General features: G+C 41.6%; 2 long non-coding RNA genes across 5 annotated transcripts in view; both read right to left on the reverse strand.

Moving 5' to 3' along the window:
* The window catches only part of LOC138746466 (uncharacterized), a 206,144-nt gene that overhangs the window by 171,248 nt on the left and 7,335 nt on the right, over nt 1–27,561 (reverse strand). For 3 of the 4 annotated variants that reach the window (XR_011346975.1, XR_011346976.1, XR_011346973.1), the window contains exons 3-4: nt 18,087–18,167; nt 15,775–15,897 (exon numbers count right to left, since the gene is read on the reverse strand). This is a non-coding gene — a long non-coding RNA (uncharacterized lncRNA). Of the gene's footprint in view, nt 1–15,774; nt 15,898–16,268; nt 16,403–18,086; nt 18,168–27,561 lie in introns of all 4 variants that reach the window. The other variant, XR_011346974.1, reaches the window with a different exon arrangement.
* LOC138746468 (uncharacterized) lies at nt 9,814–13,945 on the reverse strand. Its single transcript, XR_011346978.1, has 2 exons — nt 10,525–13,945; nt 9,814–10,099 (listed from the first exon to the last, which is right to left on the reverse strand). It is a non-coding gene; the product is annotated as an uncharacterized lncRNA (long non-coding RNA).

A 27,561-nucleotide genomic window follows, 5' to 3' on the forward strand; every position in this document is an offset into this window, starting at 1 on the left:
AACAAGACATGACGAAGGGTTCCAGCATGAGGAGCCATTCAACAAGACATGACGAAGGGTTCCAGCATGAGGAGCCATTCAACAAGACATGACGAAGGGTTCCAGCATGAGGAGCCATTCAACAAGACTTGATGAAGGGTTCCAGCATGAGGAGCCATTCAACAAGACATGACGAAGGGTTCCAGCATGAGGAGCCATTCAACAAGACTTGACGAAGGGTTCCAGCATGAGGAGCCATTCAACAAGACATGACGAAGGGTTCCAGCATGAGGAGCCATTCAACAAGACATGATGAAGGGTTCCAGCATGAGGAGCCATTCAACAAGACATGATGAAGGGTTCCAGCATGAGGAGCCATTCAACAAGACTTGACGAAGGGTTCCAGCATGAGGAGCCATTCAACAAGACATGACGAAGGGTTCCAGCATGAGGAGCCATTCAACAAGACATGACGAAGGGTTCCAGCATGAGGAGCCATTCAACAAGACTTGATGAAGGGTTCCAGCATGAGGAGCCATTCAACAAGACATGACGAAGGGTTCCAGCATGAGGAGCCATTCAACAAGACTTGACGAAGGGTTCCAGCATGAGGAGCCATTCAACAAGACATGACGAAGGGTTCCAGCATGAGGAGCCATTCAACAAGACTTGATGAAGGGTTCCAGCATGAGGAGCCATTCAACAAGACATGACGAAGGGTTCCAGCATGAGGAGCCATTCAACAAGACTTGACGAAGGGTTCCAGCATGAGGAGCCATTCAACAAGACATGATGAAGGGTTCCAGCATGAGGAGCCATTCAACAAGACATGATGAAGGGTTCCAGCATGAGGAGCCATTCAACAAGACATGATGAAGGGTTCCAGCATGAAACGTGAACCATTCTTTTTCTCTCACTGAGTTCCTCCAGCAGAGTGTGTTTAGGTTCAGATTCTAGCATCTGCTGTTCTCCTGTTTGCCACCACCTTGATTTTTGATATTGAGAAAGAATGAACTTAAAATTCATTGAACTTAACTATTCATTGACCTAGGATTTCCCATCAGATTTGTCATCCACTGTGCCTATTTAGCATATCTCTGGTTAATCACACTTCCCATTGCTTGTCCTGTTATATGAAGGAAATCCCTTTGTCATCAATGAGACATTCTCCTGTCTAAATAAGTCACCAGGAATAACGTGAATTCCTTATCACATCATATTAAGTCTAAATATTTGGACACTTTTTAAAGATATGTTTTGATGAAGCCACCTGCATGGTTAGGTATTTTTTAAATCTATTACCTAAATGCTTCTGCTTTAAGATTATGATCCTGAATGTTTGATGTGTCGTCATGAATTATTGCACCAATTATTTCTCTGCAGAGAAGTCACCAGGACAAGACTGCTTTTATGAAGAGCTGTGGGATCAGTTTCCAAGTTCTACTATGACTGTGAAACTGTAATTGTTGCTTTTAGAGCTCATTTCTCCTTCACAGGGCCTTCTGGATAGGAGAAATGCTCTGGAATTTGAATACCACATCTTTGTTTGGTAGCCTTGCTCATTAAAAGCCAGTGTTTATGGTTAAAAACGGGCCGCATTTCAAATGTCCTGTTAATTGAAAAGGAATCCGCCTTACATTTTGTCAAACATGGTGTGAAACAGCATGGAAGGAACTTTGCAAGGTTTCATTTTCGCACCAAATTAAAACAAGCTGCTCCACAGACAGGAATAAAATGAAACAGGAGCAGAGCTATTATTAATTGCTTCACAGAACAAGGCTGCCCTGGTGTGGAGTGCGGTGTGAGTATTCACACCTAACACTCACCATATGCCAGATATTGACGTCAGAAACCGGTCTGTCCAAGGCCACCAGTTTGAGTCAATGAGATTATGACTGCAGCTGTTCAAATCCACATGTTGATTTTGGATCCATTATTCAGTTTTGGATGACTACTTCATCAGTAAATGTTGTCCAATAAATTGTGCTTTCCCTGTCAAGATTGATTGACTTATTTCACGAAGCTCGTCATCATACTTAAAAATGGGAGGACATCTCATAGAAACTTGAGAAATCCTAACAGAATTAAGCAGTTTAGATATAGGAAGCATGTTTTCAATGACCGGAGAGTCCAAAACTAAGGATCATAGTCTGAGTTTATTCTGTTCAGAACCAAGATCAAGAGAAATTTCTTCAAAGGGTGATGAAACTGTTGAATTCTCTTCCATAGAAAGTTACAGGGTTGGAAGATGTAGACATATTTCTGATACAAAAGGAATCAATAGATAATGGGAAAAGATGGAAAGATGGTACTGAATGATTAGTCTTGATTGTGTTGTCTTGAACGGCCATTCTATACCCTTATGTATTATTTTATATTTCTGTCCTATCTCTCTTACATGAGAATGAGGAGCAGAGAGGGAGATGCATATGAAGTGTTAATGTTGCGGCCACCAAGCTTTAGACAGGGAGAATTATAACAACGCAATCGATGTGACTTTTTTTTTGTTTTCTCTTGACCATCAGATGTTAAATTCCAAGTCAGATTCATTTGATCTTGGTGGATCTGTTTTCATTCATCACTCAGTCACATTTTGGCTGCTCCACTCCAGTGTTTGGTGGAGTTTGTTACAAACTCCTATGAATGGCAGGCTTCCAACAACCAAATATTTATCAGAAAATTATCAGGTTTCTGTAGCAAAGAAAGGTCAGTCTCAGGGTTTCAGTTAATCACACCAAAATTTTTACTGTAAGGAGGCTGTTGCAAAAATAACATCGCTTCTACTAGAACTAGCGATACTTTCAACTTTACTTCCTGCAAAGAAATAGCACTGCAGTAAAGAAATACCACAACATGAAGTGATATCATAGAGTAAAACCCCTGTTAAGCAAGTTTTCCGGTTGCTTGAGGCTGCGCATTGGTGAACGGAGAACTACCGGTGAGGCACCACAACTTTAAACTTCCATATTTTTTAATCCATTTATTTTCCACAATTTTTTTTTGCCAGTTGTTTGAATTTTGGATAACAGGGATTATACTGTAGTCTATGTTCTGCACACTTTGATTGTGACCCTTTAGTTTGCTACGAAAACAGTTCTTGTTTAGTCTGTGATTTCATTTGGTAATGCTGGTCTTTTCCCCAGCAGCTTTTTATATATCTTCTTGACAGCAAAAAGATAACTGCTTACAATACACTTGTTTAAAGCAGTTTCTATTTCTTATACTTTTCTGGCACTTGTTTTCATTGAGTTTGAAGAGTGTTGTGTCCCACTGGGCATCATTTCAGGAAGTGACCTTCATTGCATTAGTCTTGACTGGTTCACATGATCTGCAGTTGGTCTTGACGTTGTGCATTACTACATTGTGAAACAATGAACCAATAATACAGTAAAATCCCTGTTATCTGGAATTTAAGCAATGGTAAAAAATATCACGGAAAATAAATATTCTAGGTAAAAGGTACGAACATTTAAAATTGACGCCGCAGTGGTTAGTTTGCCAATCACGCATCACGCAATCTCAAGCGACCAGTACATTAACTTATCTGGCATTTACCAATTCATAGACGTTCTGGATACTGGGGTGGGGTGGGGGCAGTAGGTTACTGTATCTGCTTCCTCCCCCCCCCCATTATGATAATCGCAAACCATAGAAATAGACCCTCTTGGTGGTGTAAACAGCCCTGGTCACACAAAATAATCAAGCTTGAAAGGCATCAGAATTCACCTTTTGTGGTATGCAAGAGGACGAGCTTTTCCATACACCGGAGATATTCAGTAAACACTAATTCAGACCTATATTCCACTATCAACGGCATTCATTGCTTTAGCACCTTTAAGGCCTATCAGGCTGCTTCGTGGGAGTGCTTCCAACAAAGATTGAAACCAGAAGATACCAGATATTTGCTTGAAGAAGGTTTTGAGCAGTGAGTTTGTTTTGGCTTCATTACATGAGGGTTCAAATGCAGGAGTAAGGAGGCAGCCTCGATCATGTTGAATGGCAGAGCAGACTCGAAGGGCCAGGTGACCTATTCTTGCTCTTTTTTCTTATCTTATTACGTTATGTTCGTATGAAAGGGAGATAGAAGTGGAAATAAATTCCAGAGTCATACCAGCTGAAGACCCTCGTTTTTGAAATTCTAATCAAGTTATTATAATTGCTCTTCAGATACAAGTTTACATTTTACTATCATCTGATTGCACCAGAACAACTGAATGAAATGGTGTTCTCAGGTCCTCAGTGCAAAACATGCAGACACACAACCAGACACAGCACACAGACACACAATACATACACAGGACAAATATACATATACCTGTATACAAATAAATGAATATTGTTCAGTAAATATGAGGGTTTTGGAGGGTGAACGAGAGCAGATCCATTGGTCGTTCAGCATTCTCACTGCCTGTGGAAAGAAGCTGTTTCTCAGCCTGGTTATTCTGCTTTTGATTCTCCTGTACCTCTTTCGTGATGGGAGTAGCTGAAAGATGATGTGTGCGAGGTGGAAGGAGTCCTCAATGGTTTCATACACCCTCTTCCGACAATGATCCTGGTAGATCACATGCTGGGCGGAGGGAGACCCCAGTGATCCTCTCTGCCACTCTTATTGATCCAATTCTCTACAGCAACCATGACATACGGTGATGCAGCCAGCCAGAGCGCTCTGATTAGAGCTCATGAAGAAGACGTCCGAGGGAAAGAGTTCTAGGTTTCTGCTATCCTTTGTTAGCAAACACATTTCCGATTTTATTCTTGAAAGCCTCACTCAAGATTTAATATTATATCTTAGTTTTCATGGAATCGTCCTTTCAGCTCTATCCTATCAAATCTTTTAAGCATCTCATTCAGATTACCCCCTTTATGTTCACTCAAGAGCAAGACCAAGGGCCTTTATAACTGAGTTTCTCTAAACCATCACATTCGGATTATTGTCCCAGTTCTGTCACTTTTAAGAGCCATAAATATTTGGTTGTAGGTCACTAATCTATGAGTTTATTCATTCTGATAAACCAGATTGTGATTTTTAAAAAAAGTTGATAAGTAATCCTGTTTTAAACAGATAGTTGCTGGAAATGTTTAGCAAAATGAAAAAGATGGATTATAAGATGCCATGAACTTTGGATCGAGGTAGGAATGCAATTGTAGAGCTCGTCGAAAGAACCAAAGACGTTGACCCAAACCAAGGCTTTTATTAGCAAAAGACAGGAGCTCTTCACAGGTGGCCGACCAGTCCGGAATGATCCGACCTGGCTAGGGACACAACCCTTTAAGGCCCAGACAGTAGGCATGGCTAAGCTCTTAGCCAATCGCTGTAAGCACAGTCATTACATACTCTAGATACTGTAACTATATACATTGGTGATAGGTCTGTCCTATCACATTCACCCCTTCTTGGAGAACTGACCCTGGGGTGGAAGGGCTGAAGAGGGAGAAGGGAAGGAAAAAAAAACGAGGGAGAGAATGAATGGAAGGGGTAGGTTAAGGACTGTAGCGGTCAGGGAGTCTGACCATCCGGTGTGACAGCCGTGGTGCCGGGATTGGGGTCGCTGGAGTGGTGTTGCCCTAGGCTCGCTCCCTCGCTCAATTCCCCAGTACCTTTATGGCTGCGGTGTTAGTGGTCTCATCCTGGATGTTCTCGTAGTCTCTCAAGGACACCATAGACAGCAATGCTGTTAGACGTTGGTTATCCTCCTCCACCTCAATGAGCCTTAGGAAGTTTTCAAAGTTCATCAGCCAGAACTTAAAGGCTTTGAAGGCTGTAGCTGACTGTGGGTCGATGTCAAGTTTTTCTGGCTGAGTCAGACGCTCCATCCCTTTTTAAAAAAAATTGTTTTTGCTAATAAAATTGTAGAGCTCGTCGAAAGAACCAAAGACTTGTTGATCCAAACCAAGGCTTTTATTAGCAAAAGACAGGAGCTCTTCACAGGTGGCCGACCAGTCCGGAATGATCCGACCTGGGTAGGGACACAACCCTTTAAGGCCCAGACAGTAGGTGTGGCTTAGCTCTCAGCCAATCGCTGTAAGCACAGTCATTACATACTCTAGATACTGTAACTATATACATTGGTGATAGGTCTGTACTATCACAATAAGTAATCCTGTTTTAAACAGATAGTTGCTGGAAATGTTTAGCAAAATGAAAAAGATGGATTATGAGATGCCATGAACTTTGGATCGAGGTAGGAATGCAATGAGCAGTGAGGCAAAGGCAGTGAGAAAGCTACAAAGAAACTGCTCACACTAACCATCCAAAACTCTCATCCACAAAGCAATATTTATTGATTTATTTGTATATATGAATACTTGTTCTGCACGTGTGTTTTGTCCGCATGTGTGTTGTGTCTGGTTGTGTGTCTGTGCGTTTTGCACCGAGGACCAGAGAAAACGCTGATTTGTCCGGTTGTACTTTCACAATCAGATGACAATAAACTTGACTTGAAAATTTAAGAGCTAAAGGGGAAAAAAAGTAGTCTCCTTGCCCCGTGTGGGAGGTCTAGAAAGCAAGGCCCATGGGAGTCACAGCACCAGAAGCAGGGAAAAGCAGCACTTCAAGCTGGAAAAAAAAATGACTGATAAATTACTGGTTGAACACAATATGCTGGAGGGACTCAGCAAACAGAGCAGCATCAGTGGGAAAAACCGAGTGGTTGGAGTTTCTGGCCAAACCCCCTTGTTAAGTCTCGATGAGGGATTTGGCTGAAAACTTTGACCATTCTTTTTCTCCTATTGATGCTCCTTGACCCCACTGAGCCCCTCCGACAGATTGTGTTTCACTTCAGATTCCAGCATTCTCCTGGGTCTCGTGTAAATTGATACTATTCTCACTTCTGACTCGCATGGTTCCAAGATCACACTGGAATGAGAGCTGATTATGATGTGTGTGGTTTTTTTTGTTGTTTTTTTTTTAAACACAGGAGTTGTGTTCTGGGAAATTATTCCCTAATTCCCAGAACACTGTGTAAAAAGGTCAGAACAAAAATGAGTGACTCGTTCTCATTCCGCAATTTTCCCTGCGACACCCCTAGACATTTTTGTGGACCGCCTGCAGTCTAAGCTGAACTGCAGGTGGTCTGCAACAATGGTCTAATGAATACGACGCAATGAAGACGTGCGATGACGTGTTCAGCTCGCGACACTGCAACATGGGAGATTTAAATGTGCAGCAAGGAGACATTTATTTACCAGCAGCAGTCAACCACTATGTTAAATCATTGAACCGATAACGTGATCTGTGGGTCAAGAATCATTTTTCTCTTCTGTCTTTGGGCTTTTTTGGATGGAGATGACAAACCAGTGACGCCATGCGTTGCATGTAAGTTATAGGTCACAGGCGACATCAAAACTTTGCCTACATAAGTACTGCACTTACGGTACATGTGGCGATATCCGTACACAAGTTGTTCTGTGTGACCGACCGCTCTGGGAGGTAAGTGTGAAAATTGACTTGGAAAAAATAGTGTTATTTTTGTGTAAAAAGCATATATAATTCAAAGGGCAATTGCATTGCAGGCCATTTGGTACTTGTCATGTAACCTCATCTGGTGCAATCAGATGATAATAAAATGTAAACTTGTATCTGAAGAGCGATTATAATAACTTGATAATAACTTGAAATAATCGCCCCAGGCAGCAGAGGCTGACAATCTAATGATTGACCGATTGTCCTCAGATTTCAAGAACCTGCAAGATAAGATGCAGCCTATTTATTCATCACTATTAACTTCCAGGTCATATCTCCAATTATGTTCCATGATGGCATCCTCCATTGACGTTGTCATTTGAATTAAGAAGGATGTAGTCACCATATTCCTATCAATAAATATAATATTCTTGTTACCTGCCTAACTACGCTCAATGGCTACATGGCATCGGGTCACGTTTACATTTAGGGAAGATTAGAAGCTCAATTTCCGATTTGAACTCAAATTTTGAAATACTGTGGTGGACGCTTTTTGAATTACTTTTATAATCTTTGATTTGTTATGAAGGTATACAGAGCCGTTGTCATACCCACACTCCTGTTCGGCTCCGAATCATGGGTCCTCTACCGGCACCACCTACGGCTCCTAGAACGCTTCCACCAGCGTTGTCTCCGCTCCATCCTCAACATCCATTGGAGCGCTCACACCCCTAACGTCGAGGTACTCGAGATGGCAGAGGTCGACAGCATCGAGTCCACGCTGCTGAAGATCCAGCTGCGCTGGATGGGTCACGTCTCCAGAATGGAGGACCATCGCCTTCCCAAGATCGTATTATATGGCGAGCTCTCCACTGGCCACCGTGACAGAGGTGCACCAAAGAAAAGGTACAAGGACTGCCTAAAGAAATCTCTTGGTGCCTGCCACATTGACCACCGCCAGTGGGCTGATAACGCCTCAAACCGTGCATCTTGGCGCCTCACAGTTTGGCGGGCAGCAGCCTCCTTTGAAGAAGACCGCAGAGCCCACCTCTCTGACAAAAGGCAAAGGAGGAAAAACCCAACACCCAACCCCAACCAACCAATTTTCCCTTGCAACCGCTGCAATCGTGTCTGCCTGTCCCGCATCGGACTGGTCAGCCACAAACGAGCCTGCAGCTGACGTGGACTTTTTACCCCCTCCATAAATCTTCGTCCGCGAAGCCAAGCCAAAGAAAGAAAAAGAGAACTGTTGACTAATGAGGTAAATTTATCACTCTGCTAAGAATTCTGTCTTCCTTTTTTTTGGCCAAATAGCTTCTTTCTCGGTAGTGGGTTTAGATTTTCCTTTTCTATAATATAATAATATAATAATAAAATATCAATAACATATAATCTGTGATTAAAATGTGGGGTACCTTGGATGAAAAGATATGAATGAAGTGTAATGAATCTTTTTGACTTTTAACATCTATCTGCAGGCACTCTGGATGTAAAATTCTTGCCAACACCCAATATAAAAAACTAGGGAGAGGTACAGAATGATTACAGGCTACAAGAAGCATGTTTATCCTCAGCCTCATCCATTGCTCGGGTGCACCCCAATGTAAACAACACTCCCCGTTCTCCCCATCTTCCCCATTCCCTCTGCCTTCTTTCCTCCAGCTCTCCCCTCTCCTTGCTGGTGCGCCCTCCCTGACTCCACCTATTACCTCCTGCCTGTGGAACTGTGCTCCTCCCCCTGCCCCCCCCTCCACCATGTTGTTTGGGCACCTGCCTACATTTTGTTCATACCTTGATGAAGGGCTCAGGCCCAAAATGTTGGTTATGTATCAATATCTTTGCTACATAAAGTACACTGTTTGACCTGCTGAGTTTCTTCTTTATTGTGTTTTACATTTATTAGATATAACATATCATATTCTTCCTGAAGTCTTAAACCCAATGGCATGAACATTGAATTTTATAATTTTAGATAACCCCCACCTCTGTCTGAGTCCACTGTTTCTACCTCTCCTTTACCTGCTCCTATTCTTGCTTTCCTCTCCAGGAATTTCATGCATGTTACATTCTAAACGTAGAATTACATGACAGTAATGGAACCTTTACCTTTTTACCTTACCTCAGTGATCTATGCCCCTACCTGTCTCTTCAACTCTCCCACCCTCTTCTATCCTGTACCCTTCACCCTTTCCCCACTTCTCCCTCCTTTATATGTTTCCCTTTGTACTTTAGTTTGCCTAAATGGTTCTAACCCCAAACATTGACAAACCATTTCTGGCCACAGATGCTCTGTGTTCCACCAGCCTCTCGACATACCCTCAAAACAAAGCAATTGCTTCGTTTGAAGACATACATAAAACTACTCTGGTGATGACAGAGATGAAAGTGAGAAATAAAGAGATCGGAAATAGATGCTTTTAAAACACAAAATGAAGGGTCCTCATAAACATTTTATTTATCAGTGGTATCCTGGCTTGGAGCCTTTCAAAGGATTTTCTATTGACTAGAAGCCCATGAGCAAAACTCTCAGTGGCTGTTGGTAGTGTTAGCATACTCTGAGAACTTCACAAACTAACCACAACATATTACATGTAGCATATTTAAGAGGGAGTGATCCTCCACCAGATGTTGAGGAGAATGAATCCACACATGGAGCAAATTAAACTAAATTGAAACATTTCACAGCAGGAACATCAATTGTCTTTGCAGCCTGGTTAACTGTAAAATAGCATCAAACATTTTCAGGTTAAGCTGCATTCACAAGAACACACAAAATTACACTGCTTTATGTAGCGCCTAAAGAGCTACAATTAAAGAATGAGTTGAGGTTCTGTTTACTTTGTTTACTTGGTGATACGTTACCGAACACAATAGATAGAAAGCTTCAGGGCTGAGATAAAAACATTGAAAAATCGCAAGAGAAGGGATAAGTGGACGAGGGAGTCCACTCATCCCTTTTCTATCCCCTGGTTTAATTTTCTCTGGCTCATCACCCCATTCTCTGTCCATTCAGAGAGCTATCTCCTCCATCTATCACATCCATGCTTTGATCGTTTTTTCCCCTCCCACCCATATTACTTCTTGCCTGTGCTCTTCGCCCTGCCCCCCTCAACCCCTCCCCACCATTTTAATCAGGCACCTACCTGATTTTGATCACATCTTGATGAAGGGCTCAGGCCGGAAAAGTTGGTTATGTATCTTTGGTACATAAAGAATGTTGTGTGACCTGCTGAGTTGCTTCAGCACTTATGTGAATTATGATCTCAGGTATGTGCAAACTTGTCATGTTCACAGTTGCATAACTACGTAGTTTAGTGGTACTAACTGCAGAGCTCAAGAAACACAGCTACTAGAGAAGAGTCAACTACCAACTAGTTTTTATTTTAAACTATTGCGCACCTCATAAAGGGGAGTGATGCCAGCGCGCCTCAAAGGGGAATGATGTCAGCGCGCTTCACAAAGGGGAGTGTTTGCATGTCTCACCAGGTTTGCCCACAGGGTTGAAGAAAATGGAGTTCCCCTGTCAGAGGTAGATGGACTGGTACTCCGAATCGAGCAACCCAGGTCGAGAGAAAACTCCGAGCACACGTTTCAGCTGTGATGCCCATGATTGGTGTTGCTTCCGGCCAGTGGGTAAAACAGTCAACCATTGTTAGTATATACTATTGACCTCTGGACATGGGCAGCGGACCCACAATGTTCTATGTGTACATGCTGAAACCTTTGGGTCATAGGTGGAAATTCTTGAATCGGTGCTCGGGTGTGCCGTTGGACCTTAGCTGCCTGGCAGGAGAGGCATGTTCATGCCCAGTGAGTAAACTGCTTCCTTAACCCATGCCAGACATATTTTGAAGACATAAGCTTAACGAGTGTGTGGACAGATGGATGGGACAGGCCGTGAATGTGGTCAAAATGTTTCCTCTGCCAAGACAGTGGGATGATTGGTTGTGGGTGGCCGGTTGAAGTATCACAAAGTATGTTCACCTGGTCAGGGCCCAATGGAATGTTGGCTAAGAGCAGGTACATAATAGCTGTTTGGAAATCTTGTTCCTCCTGGTCCTCTTGTAGGGGTATTGCGAGAGCCCGGAGATCCAGCCCTCCTGTAATCACATTGTCCTGGACAAGGCATCAGCTACAACATTGTCTTTACTGGACAAATACCGCTCATCAGAGGTAAATTTAGAAATATAGGCCAGATGCCTCTGTTGACGTGCTGACCAGGGATCTGTTATCTTGGCAAGGGGCTTATGGTCAGTGAATGTAGTAAAATGCCTGCCCTTGAGAAAATATCTGGAATGTTTGTTGGCCAGATCAAGCGTTAACAATTCCCAGTTAAAAACGCTGAACTTTAATATGGGCTGGGAGTTGGTGGCTGAAAAACACCAGGGGTTGATTTTCTGTTCTAGGACTGTCCACACGGCGATGTCTGATGCGTCAGACTTGAGCGCAAGCGGGGCATGCATATGGGGGTGGGCCAACATGGTTACCTTTGAAAGCGCCTCTTTAGCTTTGTTAAATGCTTCTACGGCCTTCGTAGTCCAGAGCAGATTTTTAGGTTTGCCTGTGAGGATGTGGAACAAGGGCTTTATGATCCTGTCAGCTGCTGGGATGAACCTGTTATAAAAGATAACCATTCCCAGGAATTCTTGTAGACCTTTAACTGTCGTGGGCTTTGGGAAGGGAAGGCTCGAATGGCTGATACTTTGTCTGCAAGTGGGGTTGTGTTCGAAATCCTATGCCCCAAAAAGTCAACTATATGTTTGCCAAATGCACATTTGGCAAGGTTGATAGAAAGGCCGAAATCCTGAAGCCTCTGTTGTCTGTGCTCATGTGTTGACTAAGTTGTCATCGAGGTAGACAAAAGGGAAAGGCAAATCTCTTGTAACAGTGTCCATTAAATGCTGGAACGTCTGAGCTGCATTCTTAAGGCCAAAAGGCATCCTTAGAAACTCAAATAGACTAAATGGAGTAATAATGGCCATTTTAGGGATGTCCTCCAGGTGGACAGGGATTTGGTGATAACCTTTTACAAAGTCTACCTTTGAGAAGATACATTTCCCATGAAGGTTGACGGCGAAATCTTTAATGTGTAGTATTAGATACCTATCCGACACAGATGTGCCATTGAGGCCTCGGTAATTTCTACAAGGTCTTAGGCCACCGGATGCTTTGGGCATCATATGGAGAGGTGATGCCCAAGGACTATTGAACCTTCGGATGATGCCTAGTTCCTCCATAGTTTTGAACTCTTTTTGGCATGTAGTAGCTGGTCAGGGGGAAGTCTGCGTGCCTTGGAATGTAGGGGAGGGTCGGTGGTGGTTAAGTAGTGCTGAACTCCATGATGTGGAGAGACCAAATGGAAATCTGGTGTAAGTAGTTCAGGAAACTCTGCTAATTAAGTTCGCAAAATCGTCGGTGGCAAGTGTTTGCACACGTAGCAGTGTTGCCAGCTGATGACCTGAAGAAAGTGGGCATGTGCGCAATGTGGTGGCATAGACTAAATGGCACCCTTTCATGTCCACCAGCAAGTCATATGCCCTCAGGAAGTCCAGTCCCAAAATGGGCTGTCCCATGGTCGCCAGCGTGGAAGTCTAGCGGTAAGGTATGTCGCCTAATACCAGTTGGATCGACTTGGTACCATAACTGCTAATGTAGTCCCATTGGCGGCATGCACATCAGTTTGAGGCACTCGAGATTCCTGCTTGTAAGAGGATGGTGGGAAGATACTGAGCTGATCTCCAGAGTAGACTAGCAGTTTGCATCCCGAGCGCTGATTAGTGGCATATAATAGGCCAGTCTGGTTGCCAACCACCAAGGAGATCTGTGGCAGCTGGCATTGTCGTTTCCCTGGGAGTCAACCACACAGCGGCACGCATTCCTGCCCCACTTTCAGTGGTGAAACACTACTCACTGTTATCCAATGGCTTTTTCTTCCTTGGTAGCTTGTGGAGGACCAAAGAACTGATGGCTGCATTGACTTGATTGTCCAAGGTGACCTGTTGAAACTTTGCCACAGGAGGCTGCGGTACCCTGTGAAGTCTGTTTGCCTCCCTCGCCACTTTCCTTGGTTTGGAGAAGTCAGCAGAAGAGAGCAGCAGGGCAATGTCACGAGTGAGCCATTCCAAGAAGGCTGCCTTGAACGTTAAGCAGTTGAAATGGCCATCTGCTAATTCAAACATTTTATTCATCAGTTCTGACGGCCTTCTGTTTTCCAAATCATCGAGGTGGAGTAAGCGTGTGCCTCTTTCCAGGTCAGACATGCTGAAAGTCGCGAGGATGTGCACCTTAAAAGCACTGTATTGATCCTCGGGCGGGTTGATGATAAAATTATCAGCCTTGGCAGCAGAATCTTCATCTAATGAGGCGACTACATGCCAGAATTTGGTGGCTTCATTTGTTCTGTTCCTAATGTGGAACCGAGCCTCCCGCCTGCTGGAACCACGGACATGGTCTGTGAGGCCAGAAGGTGGTCAGTTTCACAGCCACCGCATGCAGTGTAGTAGTGGCATCCATTCTGCAGGCTTTCTCACTGTGTTTCACTGTTGGAGCTCAAAAGATGTTGAGCACCCATCGGGGTCACCAATTTAGTGGGATAACTGCAGAGCTCAAGAAACACAGAGTCAACTGTTTTTTATTTTAAACAATCGCGCGACTCACAAAAGGGAGTGATGTCAGCGTGCTTCATAAAGGGGAGTGAAGTTAACGCACTGCAGAGTCCTTGTCTCTCCAGCAACATGCCGGCAGGGAAGCAATGCGCTTCATTAACCCACGTGGGTTTGCAAATGCGGGATTCTCCTGGGCAAAGAAGGGGAGCCCCCACCATTCTGTGCTGGCTGCTCGGTGCAGCAATTCTGCCTGCCCAGCTGTGCAGCCGCTCGGTCCACCACAGTAGTTTATCTTTAAATCCAATGTTGAAAAGAGAGGATGCACAGAAAAGGTTAAGTCATTCAATCACCTGAAACAAAAAGGCTTCATTTTGCAAAACATTTTGCAGCAAAAAAAATCCTCAATCCTTTTTAAAACTATTATCAAAAATCTAATTTTATTACAACAATCAAATATTTCATTGCATCAGTGAAATTTCAATCAGTGCAATCCATTCTAATCCACTTCCATGCTGATATCCATTCAGTTACCTTTATTAGACTGCCAATCATAACAAAAGCTGTGATCATTCTCTTTTTTTAAACAGATGAAATGCCATAGTCATTCTAGATTGTGCTGTTTTATCAAGTTTTGGAGCAAATTGCCTCAAACAATAATTTGACTTCCTGAAAAATACTTTTATAAGCATGTGATGATGCATTATACTGGAAATTTTCTTATTTTGATCTCTCTCCTCTTTGTGACCTGAACCTTCCACTTATTTTAGCTATAAAGATACAAAAAAAGTCTGTAATCTTCTAAAACAAGGACTAACTGCACATGTGGTGATAAACCCGAGAATGGCAAACTACCTTAGTTTTCTTTTTAAATTATGAATTAAAATTTCAATCTTAATCACTCATCATATAAAAAATATAATAAGATAGTGTAACTTTACAAAATTTTTCTGTCATTCATAAAATCAATAACTTGACACCCAATAATTATTTTAATGTCAATTGTGCGTACTCCCGAGCAACATCATTTCCATAGTAAAAAGGATGATGGGAAAGTATTATTTATTCATAGTCAACTCTTACTTATGGATAAAATAGATTTTTAACAAAGTCTTCTACATGTAATATTTATAACGGAAAATATTTTAACACAAAGGTCAAACATCGCAAATGGTATCAGTTCTAAGTTTAATCAAGCCCACTGCAATAATGTTGACTATACACATAGAGTTGCATTTGCCGTGTTTTTTTGTATATTCATTTGTTGGAAAGCAGTGTGGCTAGTAAAACCAGCAATTATTGCCTACCCCTAATTGCCTTTTAGAAAAGGACCCACATTCTACGACAGCTTTAATTCTTGTGGTAAAGGCTCTCCACAATGCTGTTGGGTACTGAGTAGCAGGGTTTAGGATGATGGACTTCCAAACTAGGATATATTCAAACTGGACGAGAACCTGAAGGTAGCAGGTTTCCCATATGTCTACGTGGTCACAAGTTTGGGAAATGCCAGCAGAATAGTCTAGATGAGTAAACTGGACAAAGGGTGTCGACGGTGAGCAGTAAGTGGGGAGCATGAATCTTCAGGATGATTGACAGTGTGCAGGTAAAGTGAACTGCTTTGTTCTACTTGACATTAGCCTTCCTCAGTATTATTAGTATTCCACCCATCCAGGGAAATGCAGAGTATTCTGTCATACTTCTTACTTGTTCCATTCAGATGGCAAAAATTATATCCAGCTTCTGACCTATTCTTGGAACTAATGGTTCGGGTCTAAACTATTTAGAACTTACCAAGACCTCCTCCACCACATCAGTGTAATCTCCTCAATGCTTTAGCGCCATGGCCAACATTTCCATTTTCTTTTGCAGCATTGTTTTCTGCACCTCTGTCTGTTGAGCACCAGAGCCGAAAATCTTCAAATCAAAAAGTAAAAAAAAAATCTCATATGAATTTCTTTTAAAAAGAACTGGAAATACTCAGGAAGTCAGGTAGCATTTATGCAGAGAGAAACCAAGATACTGTTGTAGGTTGATGACATCAAGAACTTTCATTTGGATAAAAAGATAGCAACCTGAAAGATTAATTAATTTTGGCTCTGTACAGGTGCAGTCTGACCTGCTAAATATTATGAGAATTTTCTGTTTATTTTAATCAAGACATTTTAAATGAACCACAAATAGGACCTCATTTACATCCTTCACAGATCATTGATCACTATGGCCTATATTGTCACTCACAGTAAATACCAGGCACATAATTATTATGAAACTTCCATTAGCGTCACCTCACTCCATACACTCTGTCAATCTTCCTTTAACCCATTTGCACATTCACCCCTTCATTTGCTATGGTCCATTTTTATTCCATGAAGTAAAACATTCTTTGGCTGGCCATTTGATTTCTGCAAATTTCTTTAATCTGAGAATGGGATAAAGAAGATCATTAGACATATTTAATGCAGAGATAAATATTTGGATGATCAAGAAAATGAAGGCTATGGTGAACTGGTACAGGAAACCAGCATAGATCACACTTCAATTTTCTTGCATTCCGAGTCATTTTTTTGGTTCATGTTAAGTCCCTTACATATGCAAGGTGCCAATGAGGAAAGACACTGTTGTGAGAAAAGCACATTGGTTAACCATCACTATTGTCCCCAGGGATCAGTAAGTCTGTAAAGATTTATTGGCATCACATCGAGATGCAATGGGTTGTTACCTTCTAATATTTCTCAGAACTATAGAACAATTAGTTTTTTTTTCTGAATCACATGGAGTTAAATGTCTTTTGGGAACAATATCAGGCTTCTCTTGAGATAGTTTTATGGAAAATGTGTTGAGTATTTTTGGCTGAGTAAAAAACTAACTTCTAAATTTAATCTTGTCTTGAAACCTGTAGTTGATTTAATATTGTCTCTCACCTTTTGGTCAAAATAAGAATCATATTTCCAAACAAAGATGACGTGGGATTATTTTTTATCCTAGTTTTAATTTTGTTATTTTTAATACCTTGCTTTGCTTCTCCCTTCATTATCTCACTTCCAAATATTAATGTAAAACACGAAAATCTGCAGACACTGAGATTGAACTAAAAACACTGATGGAGAAACTCAGCGGGTTAAAAAATGTACTTTATTTAGCAAAGATAAAGATACATAACAATGTTTCGGGCTTGAACCCTTTATCATGGTATGAATGAGCAAAACGTAGGCAGTTACTCGAACAGTGTGGTGGGGGGGCAGGGGGAGGTGCAGGGGGGAGAAGCACAGTCCCATGGCCAGGAGGCGGATAAGGGAGGGAGGGCACACCATCAAACAAAGGGAGGTGGTAAAGCTCTTTAAGTGGTTGAGGAAGTGGGTGGAGAACTGGAGGAAAGAAGACAGAGGAATGGGGAAGAGATGGAGAACAGGAAATACGCTAGAAGAAACTGGAGAAGCTGATGTTAATGCCTTCCAGTTGGAGAGTGATCAGATGGAAAAGCAGGTGTTGCGTCTCCTTGGTTTGACAGTGCATGAAGCCATGGTTGGACATATCAGCGTGGGAGTGGGACACAAAATTGAAATGTTTGGCCACTGCAAATATTAATGTCCCTGCTAATATGCTGTTGGAAATTCCTTTATCAGTGCCCACCTGATTCTTTATTTGAGGCTGCCGGGATAGGAACTAGGAATTCACATACAAAGAGTAAAAATAGATCATATTGTGTTCAACTGAAAACTGGAAAGCAAAAAAAAGTGGGAAGAAAAGCAAAATAAGATTAATTATCATGAAACAAGGTTGGTGTTGTATGAGGAATGGGTTTGACAGGTCCAAAAAGCAACAAGTCTAGGCACAGTTCAAATATGATAACAGTCTTTAATTGTCCACGAGGGAAATATGCCACAGGGAATCACATTCACTCACAAACTACAGAAAGCAATCGCATTGCATTCAACTAGACAAGCTATAACTATAAGCCTTGAATAGAGATATACAGTAGAGGAAAATGCAACAACAGTACCCACCACCCTTCAGCCTAGTGCAGGTACGGCACCAACACTAAATAAGGAAAAAGAAACATGGTACAACAATGATTAATCAGCATGTATGACAAAGCTCCATACCTGTTACTGGCAAACACCTTCATTTTGATTTTCCAGCATCTGGTCTAGCTTGTGAACTGGAGTGGAGCTCGGGTACATTACCTGGGGGAAAAGAGACACAGCAGCTCAGTGCATTGGGCTTTACACCTCCCTGTTAATCACTGGGGCCAGACCAGGTGATTAACAGAGGTGGTGGTGACCATTTGAAAAGGCCAATTGCTAGGCGAGGGCTCAGCACTGATAGTCTTGAATTTGATTGACAGATTTAGACATTTTAAACATACATACAGCACCGTAACAGCCCATTTCGGCCTACGGGTCCATGCTGCCCTATTTTCACCCAATAGACCCCTGGTACGTTTTGAACGATGGGAAGAAACCAGAGCCCCCGGGGAAAAACCCACTCAGAAATGGGAAGAATATTCAAACTCCTTACAGACAGCATGGGATTTGAGCCCCCGTCCTGATCACTGGGGCTGTAAAGGCATTGCACTCATCACTCTGCCAACTGTGCCACCCTAACGTGGTGGATTCTGATCAGGTTCCAGTTGGAGGCGACACATGGTCCTCCCCAATCTCAGAATAAGAATTTATTGTCATAAACAAGTCATGAAGTTTGGTGTTTTGCAACAGCATCATGGTCTAAATAATCATATTATAACTATTTTATGACAATATATTTTAAAAAATTAAAATAATAGTACATGAAAAGTAAGGCAGTGTCTTTGGTTCATTGATTATTCAGGAATCTGATGGCAGCTGGGAAGAAGCTGTCTTTGTACCGTTGAGTGCTCATCTTTAGGCTCCTGTACCTTTTTCCTGATTGTAGCAGAGTGAAAAGGACATGGTCTTGCTGTTGGGGGTCTTTGAGGATAGAGGCTGCTTTTGTAAGACACCGCCTCATGCTGATGTCCTGGATGGAGTGAGGTCTGGTGCCTGTGATATCACAGGATGAGTTAACATCCTTCTGGAGTTTATTCTTGTCCTGAAAGTTGGTGCCTCCACACCAGGCAGCGATGCAACCAGCCAGAATGCTCTCTGTGGCACACTTATATAAGTTTATGAAAGTCATCGGTGGCAGACTGAACCTCTTCAGACAGCTCACAAAGTATAGCCATTGGTGAGCATTCTTTGTGATTGCATCAACATGGAAGCTCCAGTACAGATCCTTGGAGATGTTGACATCTGGGAATTTGAAGTTCTTGACCCTCTCCACTACTGATCTCTTGATGAGGACTGGGTCGTGTTCTTCTGACTTCCTCCTGAAGTCCACAATCATCTCCTTGGTTTTTGCTGACATTGAGTGCTAGGTTGTTGTCATTACACCATTCAATGAGCTAATTTATCTCCCTCCTGTACGCTTCCTCATTGCTGTAATTGATTCTACCAACAACTGTGGTGTCATTGGCAAACTTGTAGATAGCATTGGAATTGTGCCTGGCCACACAGTCATGGGTGTATAATGAGTAGAGAATAAGCTAAGCATGCATCCTTGGGGTGCACCTGTGTTGATAATCAGTGAGGAGGAGACTGGGTCCTGGCCAGAGAGATCACATGACTCTCCACAATCCACACTACAATTGGGTAGGAGATTTTCTATACAAGGTTATTTATCTTCAATAAACATGTTATTTGTATCTTGGAAATCAATATGATAAATGAATATGACACAGCCCAGGACATCACAGGCAAAACCCTCACCACCATCAGGAATGCTGCTGTCAGAGAGCAGAAACAATCATCAAGGATCCACACCCCCAGCACGTGCTCTGTTCTTGCTGCTACCATCATGAAAGAAGTATAGGTGCTCCAAGACTCACACCACCAGGTTCAGGACCAGCTGCGACCCCTCCAAAAACAAACTCTATCAGGGATTCAATCAAAGCCTCTTACTTTCTGCACTTTTTCTTTCCTCTGCATTGCACACACGTCAATGTGTTTACATTTCTTTATTCGTTTACATTTTGACATTTACGTTAAGCACATTTTTTTCCTTACTAATAAGTGCTAATTCTGCCTCATCTGCAGGCATGTATCCATGATGTCATGTATGTACACTGACAATATCTCTGAACTTCAAGATTTGTTATGAGAAGTCTATGTATACATGGGAAACATCAGAAATGTTTGGAGGAACTTAAATTGTTTATGATTTTGCAAAGGTACAGATGGAATATATATGCAATAATTTACAGCTGAAATTATCATGAGAATATCAAGGAAGGCATTTTGGAGTTGGCCCTCGAGTACGAGTCATCCCTCAAACCAATAAGAATCAGTGTGATACATGGAGTAATGGAAGCAGAAGTTGATTATAAAGTAATGTGCTGAAGAGTGTCATACAACAGAACAGAACCATTTAGCAATATCTTTTGAAATTTGGTTTTAAATTATGCATGCCTTTAAATCATCAAGGTATTATCTGTAAATATATTTTGGCCTTTGGCTTTTATTAGTGAACATTATTATTAAGGCTATGGAATGGTCTCTTGATATACAAGCGTGTAGAAATAGAACCATGCCACACATTCAACAATTTGTTTCCCTTTTTGTTCATCAACCACAGTCTTCAGATGAAAACACCTCTTTGGCAATAAAAGCAAAAATAAATCATAGAAGCTATGATCTTTTCTTTAACCCTTGTGAGCTCTGTGATAACCTAGTAGAATGGATTGAAATAATCAGATTGGGTGGTTAAGCCAAATAATTAGAATGACTCAAAGAAAGAAAAATAGCGAGAGATGTTTTAGTTCAGACTAATGCCCTACGTAAACTCGGATGGTCTCACTAGATAGATTGTCTGGCTTATGAAGCCCTTGATTTCATGATAGTCCAGTAATTACTTCCAGTAATTGTTTCCAGCCATGATCTTATAAATAACAGAGCTTAAAGTGAATATCATCTGGTGATCAGAAACTGTACTCCGAACTTCAATTATATCAGCTAAAACTTTAAAATCATACAGTTGAATCAAGCACAGATAAAAATACCAATCAATACAATTCCGATACCCCAATAAACATTTATCAGCCTGTCTTAAACATTCTTATTGACAGAGAATCACAGCCCACAGTGCAGAAAATGACAATGACCTCTAAGCTCCTGAGTGAATGACTTTTTCTTCTTCTCAATCTTAAATGGTTAACTGCATTTGGGGACACATCATCTCAGCATTCTCTTCCAAGAATCTGAATCTGTTTATTTGTTTAAATGAGACCACCTCTCATTGTCTAAAGTTGCAGTGGTTCTCAACCTTTTTCTTTCCACTCACATACCACTTTAAGTAATCCCTATGCCATAGGTGCTCTGTGATTAGTAAGGGATTGCTTAAGGTGATACGTAGGAGGAAAAAAAAGTTTGAAAACCACTGCTTTAATTGTACCTAATTGACTCGTTATGTGCACGGTTTCATAACTCCTAAGGAAATGAGCCAATGACAATTTTTCTCACGCAAAATATTTCGGTACGAATTGGGTCCAGAGCAGTGATTCTCTACCTTCCCTTCCCACTCACATCCCGCCTTAAGCCATCCCTTACTAATCACAGAGCACCGATGGCATAGGGATTATTTAAAGTGGTATGTGAGTGGAAACAAAAAAGTTGAGAAACACTGCTCTAAACCTTTGAAATATTGGGGAATTTTACTTAATCTATCCTCATTGGACAACCTAGTAATCCAAGAATATAATCTAGAGAACCATTGTTACATTCCCTCGAAGGCAAACACATCCTTCAAAATAAAAGGAGACTAAAATTATACAAAACATCCCATCATAGACAGTCCTATTGAGGTGGCTTGTCCTCTGAACAATGAAGTCCTCCCTGGGACATCGAGGTTTTTAAAAATGTCATAATGATTCTATTTGTTCTGGGAACATCGAGATTTGGTGTCAAGAAGTCTCCATGTTGGGAAAGGAGGCAGTGGTGAAAGACAAGAGAAAGCTCAACAGCAGACAAGTTGGAGGTGAACAATGAAGTCCTCCCTGGGACATCGAGGTTTTTAAAAATGTCATAATGATTCTATTTGTTCTGGGAACATCGAGATTTGGTGTCAAGAAGTCTCCATGTTGGGAAAGGAGGCAGTGGTGAAAGACAAGAGAAAGCTCAACAGCAGACAAGTTGGAGGTCAGACCATTTGCAGAAAGCGTCGCAGCTGATCAGCATTGCTAGGGTATGTGCTGGCTGGGGGCAGCTGAGGAATTATAATTAAAACATCCCACCATTATAATTAAAACAAGTTATCCTGATATTCTAATAATGTTTCAGTAAAAGGCAAAAATGTTATTGCTCCATGTTAGGCCTTTCTGATTTTGATTCTGAATTCCAACAGCAACTTATCTCTCACCAATTAAATATTATTTGTTTTTCCACTCTTTGCACCTATGGAATACTCACATATTTCCCAACATTATACTCCAGCTTCTTCAGTCAGACCAATGATATTGATTGTGAATAGCCAAGACCTTGAATCTTTGAGGACTCTATTAATTACAACCTCAAGTCTCAAAAATGACCCTTTTAATTTTATTCCTACTCTCTTTTCTCTGTGATACCACATCTAATTAAGGTATGGAAAAATACAGGTGGATGGAGTTAAGATGACAATCAACATGCTATTGAGGGGCTGAATGGCCTTTGCTATATTGTTATGTTTCCATAAACCAGTAGGTGTGATAATTTTTAAGATATCCCCGACTGTCAGATAAAACCTTAGAGTAACCAAGTGGAACATGGGACCGAGTGCATCAAAGCTGGGATAAGGTAAACAATGGGGCAGGAAGTTGAAAGGAAGCAGGATACATGATTTAATTAGGAAGCTGGATGGAGTACAGCTTAGAGGTGCAGGCTAAAATAAAAAATGGAAAATGGTGGTGGGACTTTGGCAGGTCAACTGTGGGTTAAATATAACTGTCCACCTTCCTGCTTTCTAACTAAGGGCCTTAAAGTCAGTCCCGATGCAAGATCTCAATTCGAAATGTCCACCATCCCTTTGCCTCCACAGGAGCTGAGTTCCCCCAGCATTTTTTTTTTAATTGTTTATCTTGGAATCAACCCTTTGATTATAATTTCTGAAAAATTATGAACAACTGCAATGTCATCTCCATAAAATAAAAAGCCAATGGAATAAATTAGGCATTTGTGACCAGGCAAAAGCCAATAAAAACTGGTGGCACAATCCAGGACCAAATATCTTGGGTGTCTGCTGTTTTCTACCTCTGCCCTCCCAGGAAAATGATATCACAATGATTGACAGAGGGAGAATTTTAACCCTAACGCTCTTGGATGATAAAGGCTCATCAAATGTATACAAGTGAGTGAAGGTCCTGCAGAGTCGCAGAGTGATTGAGGCACTCCCATTCTGTCCATCAGAGTTATTACTAAGCTCACAAGAAAGAATTTGAAAGCAAGCCTATTAGAGCAGGTATACCTCTAAAATATCACGCCATTGCAGTCTAAATTCCTACTCCCTTATGAAACTGGGAAGGGACAACCATGTGAACATATAAACTCCTCACAGACCACAGCAGAAATCAGGGTGAAAGCCACATCGCTAGAGTTGGAATCCAGCAGCACTAACTGCTGCATTTCCATGCTGCCGCTCTCTAACAAAATACTAAGGCAGCAATTATGGCTGGTTTAGAATTTTGGAAATGGCACTTTATGTGATGGCAAATGAGATGATATCAGAACTTGCAGCTGTAAAGGAATTGCTCAATATATTGGAAAAAAATAATTAAACTCTAGGTTGGAGGAAATCTAACAGTCTGGAAGAATCAAAATAAGAGCAAAAAAGCTGCAGATCAGAGGATAATTTATTGTCATGTTCATTTTGAATTAAGTTGGAGAGGGAAAGGCAGACAGTCCTATTGAGGTGGCTTGTCCTCTGAACAATGAAGTCCTCCCTGGGACATCGAGGTTTTTAAAAATGTCATAATGATTCTATTTGTTCTGGGAACATCGAGATTTGGTGTCAAGAAGTCTCCATGTTGGGAAAGGAGGGCAGTGGTGAAAGACAAGAGAAAGCTCAACAGCAGACAAGTTGGAGGTCAGACCATTTGCAGAAAGCGTCGCAGCTGATCAGCATTGCTAGGGTATGTGCTGGCTGGGGGCAGCTGAGGAAAATTAAAAGGAAAGGAACTAAAGGAGAAAACTTAAAAAGAGTCAATGATGGGATGAAGGGAAGACTGAGTGAGACAAATGGAGAAGGGAAGTGAAAGTAGGGAGAGAGAGGGAACTGAAGGGGGGGGGGGGCCAAAGCCAGGAAGTGAGGTAGGTGTGTGTGTTTAATTTCCAGACAACTAAGACCTCACTCTGCCCCAGAAAAATATGGGTTTAACACTTCCTCATATTGATTAATGGTTATTAAAAGTGTGCTGTTAAATCCTTGCAAAAAGTGTGTTGTTAAATCCTTGCACACATTTCTGAAACAATTTTAATATTGCCATAAAACATTGGATGTAATAAAACAATGTTCTCAGAGTCCAGTTAAATTTTATTAGAATTCATTAAACATTTTCTTTAAATGGTTTGACAAATTATGGAAAGCTTTGTAATAATTTGTAAAAAGAAATGTGCACATACATTTTATTCATAAAATGAATCATTTATTTTTAAATAGAAATATTAAAGAGACAGATCAAACTTTTTTGGTTGTCACACATGCAGAGTTGCCTATAGGTTAGAAAGCTAATACGATTTTCTTTCTCGTGGTGATACCACGTGTGGATGGGCCACATCACTGAACATCAGTTCCCTCAGCGAGGTATATTCTGCTTTAAAGTTCAGAGTTTAAATTTATTGAAGGATCTGTTTCTTCCCCTCAGTGTCACTACAGTCTTTCCACATAACTGAATTTTAGAGGTATTTCAATAAGATTGACATGCGTAGCAATAGCTGCAATAGATAGCAACAGTGTACAGAAAACATCATGACGGGGCAGGTTGGAAATTTAGAATCGAGATCAGTTTTTTAAAAATTTAATGCCGTTAAGCATCAGTACAAAGATCATGACCTGTGAGTAGCACACTTCATTTGGAAGTTTATACCTTGATAGTCCAATTAAACTGGCAAGAATTAAGGTGCCTTAAGAAAGCAGTCTCTATTCTTAAGGACCCCCACCGCCCAGGCAATGCCCTGCTACCATCGGGACAGATGCCTGAAGGCAAGCACCCAGCAGCACAAGGACAGTTTCTTAACACTGCCATCAGATTTCTGAATGGACAATGAATCACTTCATCCTATATTCTTGCACAATTTATTTATTTTTGAAATGCAATTTATAGCAATATTTGCACTGTAATTATGCCACAAAACAACAAATTTTATGATATGCATGATAATAAATTCTGATTCTGTCATTAGACATTTCCATTGGCATAAATAAGAAACCTCTGATATTTCTTCTTTGTCCCTTAATATAGATTGTGATAAAAATACTTTCTCCAGAGAATTTTCTTGAGAGGAAATCTGCTGATACCGTTATGGAAATTATCTGCATTTGAAGTCCTATTGACACCATGGAAACCGGGAAGAGTGCCCAGTTACATTAGCTTTCATATCAAAATCCTGAAAGACGTTTACATCAATTTTCCATTCGACAGAGATAGGAATCAAATTCTGCAATACTGTCACTGTGACTCTAGAAACATCTACCCATAATATTCCCAAGGAGTCACTTCATTCTAAACACAGCACTTTCAGGTGTTCCAACGAAGATCATGTGCCGGCAGTCGCAACTGGGGGAGTGCAGCTGGCATGTTCAGGTGGCCGCGGAGAGGACGCCTTTCTGTCACTTGAACATGCCACCTGATGGATAGCCATCTACCAGAGAACGCCGGCTCTTTGGGATTGTGGATTAGAAAGATTAGTCCCGCCCATGCTTTGGATCCTGCCCCGACCTCATTCAGTTAAAGGTCAGGGAAAGGAAGTGTGGACAAAAGTGTGTATTAAATTTCAAAACTAAAATGCTTTGAAGTTTTAATTTTGGGAATGGTCCGTTTAGAATTAGCATAAACAAGATAACCTGCAGATGTTGGGGTCTAGAGCAGTGCACAAAATTATTGGAGAAATACAAATTCAAACGTCGGTTGCCTTTCACTCTCTATGGACGCTGTATGACCTGCTGGGTTTCTCCAGCACTTTTACGCACAAGTGTTTTGAAATGACCTGTCAAGAACAGAAAACGGGACAAGATCTTGCCTCATTACAGGATAATGCAGGAACCCCACAGGTGGACGCCAAACCCCATTGAGGAAGCCTACCATTATATGGCTTGAATTAGTAAACAAGGTCAATGGCGGAGAAAATAGAATAAACAAATGACCAAACTTAGAGTCGGATATTTTTCCTTCTGGATAGGAATATGCCGCCCCTGTGGCATGGTTGCATGTCCAAAGGACCTGCTTTTTAAGACAAATGTTTTCCGATCTCATTGTACTTGGACCCTTTACAGTTCAACACGATGACCCCGTGATTCGTCCAAGTTGAATCTGAACGCTTGATGTTACGTTTATCACAGACTCGGAAATGAAGGGCTGAAGCCAGAGACGTTTGTTATGTACCTTTATCTTTGCTGTATGAAGTATACTGTCTGACCTACTGAATTTCTCAAGCATTTAGTTTGCTCTGCAATCACAGTGTCTGCAGACTTTAGTGTTTTACATCTGAAATGAGGAGTACTGTAATTTGTTTTTCCATCAGCAATCCAAATACTACCACTCAAAAATATAAAGGGGATTATGTTGGGGAACAGTTGGAGATGTGGTGCACTGTGGACACTTTCCCATCCTATTAAATGTATTAGCCAAAGTGCATGTACATTGAGTCCTAACCCCGATTCTTTTCGGCGGAATCTCCCACTTTACACGAGCAATCTTCATTCCCTACTCTCTCTTGTCTTGCGATATCACTGCAGAATAAAGGACAGAGTTGATGGCTGATGACATCACTGTGACATCATCAGCCCCTGCTGCTTTCAGCTGCAACGGGGGATACTCCGAGCAAGATATTACACCTACTGGAGAAGAGTTAGGTAAGTAGACCTCCTGGCCGGGTACTCCAGTTTCAGGTGGCCACCCGACAGCTGCACAGGAGTACAATGTGCGGCTTTACAGTCAGGGATTGTGGCCACCTGAAAGTGGCTATAGGGTCACTTAGTCCTGCTTAACCAGGCCCATAAAAGCCAAAGCAGACAATGAAATCCTGGAGGAACTTAGCATGTCAGGTACCATTCAAGGGAAGAAGTGGTCAGTCAATGATTCAAGTCAATAGACAATAGACAATAGGAGCTGGAGTAGGCCCTTCGGCCCGTCGAGCCAGCACCGCCATTTTACAGATCATGGCTGATCACTACCATCAGTACCCCTTTCCAGCCTTATCCCCATAACCCTTAACTCCTTTGCCGAGATCCTTCATGCAGAAAGATTACTGAATTAAATCCAAACACTACATAGACCTTATCTATAATAAAACCCCAAGTATCGTTTAAGTGAATTTG

Source organism: Narcine bancroftii, chromosome 12 (assembly GCF_036971445.1).
Source record: "Narcine bancroftii isolate sNarBan1 chromosome 12, sNarBan1.hap1, whole genome shotgun sequence".
Classification (NCBI taxonomy): domain Eukaryota; kingdom Metazoa; phylum Chordata; class Chondrichthyes; order Torpediniformes; family Narcinidae; genus Narcine; species Narcine bancroftii.